Here is a 3,717-nt window from a genome sequence, read left to right on the forward strand (position 1 = left end):
AACTGAGACCCAAGAAGCTGGAGACAGCTCATGAAGGGCCTCTATTCCAGGCCACAGAATTTGGATTTTATCCTGAAGCCAAGTGACTGGCCTTTAAATATTCATTCCCTTCCCCACTATTCACCTGCCTAAATCCTTTTTTTTTTTCCAGGAAGCCTTCTCTTACATCTACTATGGAACTTTTCACACACAAATATGAAAAAGAACTTCCTTCTTATCTCCTCAAATATGCAGTGAGCTCCTTGAGAGAAGGAGCTATGTCCTGTTTACTGAGATATATGCCCAGTGCCTGGCAAGTGCTTGGCATATAGTAGTCTCTCAATAAATGGCTGTCTGGTGTGTTCCTAGGGAAGCATTGGGACTCCCTGGTTCTCTTTGGAGTGATATTTAGCACACTCCGTATTTTGCTTTTCCTCTTCTCTCTTCTTCCTTCCTGTCACTGATGACCCAGCACCCTCCACCCTTGGCTCTCATTTCATTTCTCCACTTGGTTTTCTCTTTGATCAAGGACTTTGGGAACTCCCAGTACGCTTCCTCCCACCCAAAATTGGCAGTCCCATCGGGCAGCCTCTCATGCCTTCAGGTTCTCACTGTCCCCAAGGGAGCCTGGTTTACATTGTGCAAAATCCTGCAGTCCAACCTTGTCACCTTGCTTCTGCCCCTGGTTCTGCCAGGACTAGTGCTTAAGCAGGGTCATTAGGTCAGTTTTAAGGAAGTAGCTCTGGCCAGAATGGACCAAAGAACAGGTGGCAGCTTTGGCAAGAGGATGCAGTTGAGGCTACAGGATGTGGCAATGGGGTTGCTGGCTCAACAGGTGGGCAGGGTCAGATAATCTGAGCAATCTCCAACTGGGCCAAACGTGACCCATGGGATCCCCATTGAAAAATGCAAACTAGGGCATCAGAACAGGAAATTAGAAAGAATAACAGTCAAGGCAAGATGCTGAGCAGAAACCATGTGTACTAGATTGAACTCTTTTAAAAAGTACATCCCCTTGGGGCACCTTCGGCTCAGGTCATGATTCCAGGGTCCTGGGATCGAGTCCCACATTGGGCTCCCTGCTCCTCCCTCTCTCACTCCCCCTGCTTGTGTTCCCCTCTCTCGCTGTGTCTTTCTCTGTCAAATAAATAAAATCTTTGGGGAAAAAAAAAAGTACATCCCCTCAAAAACAAAAAAGTACACCCCCTCATATCCACCCATTCCTACATGCACAAACACACCCAACTTGAGCCAGCACACACACACACAACCCATAGACACAAAATACTGACACAGACCCATGACCACACTGGCAGAACCTAGTGTGACATGCTTTCGTTGGCAGATATTGTAACGCCTGATGTGTTTGCAATTGGCAGGGAAAGAGGTGCTCTTTAAAGTGCATGTCCCAAATAATAGAAGTATCCTTTGAAGGGAACAAAGTCTCTTTCATTGTAATCATTTCAAACAGATGGTTTTCTGCCTTCTTATACCAACTGAATCTGATACAATTTAACTTTTTCTGGATGATTTCAAGCCATCTTTATGGACACTCATTATTGGGGGCTGGCTGAGACATAGGGTGTTATTAGGAGCTATGCTGAAGTGTACTGGACTCTATCCCTCCACTAAACAGTCCCAGTATTAAGTACCCTATTTACACAGATACTCATATTACCTATGAATATATACACACACCATATTTCATATGTCTATATAAGATGTACACACAAGCCGTATTATAGATACAGACACAGTACAGTTACTTAGAAGCAACCTATTCCCTCCTTGCAGCAAGGTTTGTAAGTGGCTCCTTTTTTTACAGCCAATAGCTTGCTTCTTTCGTCATTTTCATTCCTTTTTTGCACACTAATAGTTGGGATTAAGGAGTTAGAACCTCATTCACAGCAGAGTTGGTAGTTTTAATTGGTCGCACCTGACTTAGTTGAAGAAGGCATTTTAACTATAAAGAACTTCTCTGGGGGATAGGCTCAGGGGGAGTTATTAAAAGCAAGTGCAAAACAGCTCCTTGGGAGGCCATTATTTTGCATTTCCCCCCTGCCCCCACCCTCACATGTTTATTATTGGTAACAAGGTGAGAGAAATTTCCCTGACTTCATCAGAAACCTGGAAAAATAACTTTTGCTTATCAATATCTTCCTTTCTTGCTAAGGCATATTTCTTCTGGAATGTGGTGTGGCAAAATGGCCAGCCCCAAGCCATAGTTTTTGTCTAAAGGGCAGTGTTAAACTCTCCGGAGCTTCAGGGCTCATTCCTGGAGAACAATCCCATCCTCCCCGCCCCTCACCCCCCACATACCTGCAGCAAAACAGCCACCTCATGAGCTCAAAGTTGTAAATAACTCCGACACCTTCTAGGCTGGTGGTAATCACAAGTGTTCCACTTCAGGGAGGGGAGAGAGACTGTTTCAGACTGTTTCACAAGCATCTGTTTCACTTACATACACACAATGTGCTTACCACAAACCCTATCTGTTTATTGAAACCAGCCTGGCAGAACCTAGTGTGACATGCCTTGGTTGGCAGATACATTAACATCTGATCTGTTTGGCATTGGCCAGGAAGGAAATGTTTGCAAGTGCATGTCCAAATAATACAAGTGTCCTTGCAGTATCCAAGTCCTTTTCTTTGTAATTGTTTCAAATAGATAGGTCTCTGTCTTTTCATGCCAAGTGAACCTGACATAATTTGCCCTTTTCAGGTTGATTCCAGCCATCTTTACAGACACTAATCATTGAGTTGGGCTGGGATGTAAGGGGTGTCCTTAGGAGTTATGTTGAGGTGGATCAGACTGTTTAATCATCCAATAAATGGCCCCAGGCTGTCCATTTTTTTTAAGAACTATCCTGTCTTCTTTCCAAAGTCTTTGCTTGCTGATAATGTTGTTTATGCCTCCAGTAGCCCTTTGACATTTTCAATTCTATTCTGAACTCAGAAACCAAGCCGAGTTACAATTGTGTATAAAGTAAGATTGAGAGCCTTAGGAGTTTTTCTGTAAGTACTCTGCATGAGTTTTGGTGTATAGATTTTATATCATCTCTTCTGTCTGCTCTAAGATTTTTAAAGGTTAAGTCTTAGTTTTTTAGCTCTGAGAGTACTAGACAATTACGATTTCCAGGAAGAGAACTTTCAGGTAAGTGATATATCATCATAGTTGGGGTTAATACACATAATGTAAATGTTACAAAAAGAAAGGATGTGTTTGGTAAATTAATACCTTAAACAGAATCATAAGGGTAATTAATGCATGTTTCATTTACATGTGAAACTTGACTATACTTTTCTATTAATATGGATCCCATTAAGCGATCTATTCCGTAATACAATTCACTGTACATATTTGGAAGGAACAATAGCAAAGAATAATACCTCAATCAATCCATTGACAAGAAAGTTCATTTGCATAAAGTCAGCCTGGTACATAGAAACATAGAGAATTCATGGAAGCTCTCAGTCCTTGGGTAGTCAAAGTGGCAGCTGAAAAAAAGAGAGAACCAAGGCCATGTTAGCAGGGGAAGTTAAAGGTCCAGAGTGTCTTTAGCTCAAGAATAATTGGTGGTGGTCATATCTCAGGAAGACAGAAATATGTCCCACAAGCCTGAGTCACAGCCTTCTCTTGAAGCATGACGGGAATAGAATGTGTTTCTGAAATTAACTCTGTGAAGGAAATTTTTCTTTCTTTCTTTCTTTCTTTCTTTCTTTCTTTCTTTCTTTCTTT

Source organism: Mirounga leonina, unplaced genomic scaffold, assembly GCF_011800145.1.
Source record: "Mirounga leonina isolate KUSES-001 unplaced genomic scaffold, KU_Mleo_1.0 Mir_101664, whole genome shotgun sequence".
Lineage (NCBI taxonomy): Eukaryota > Metazoa > Chordata > Mammalia > Carnivora > Phocidae > Mirounga > Mirounga leonina.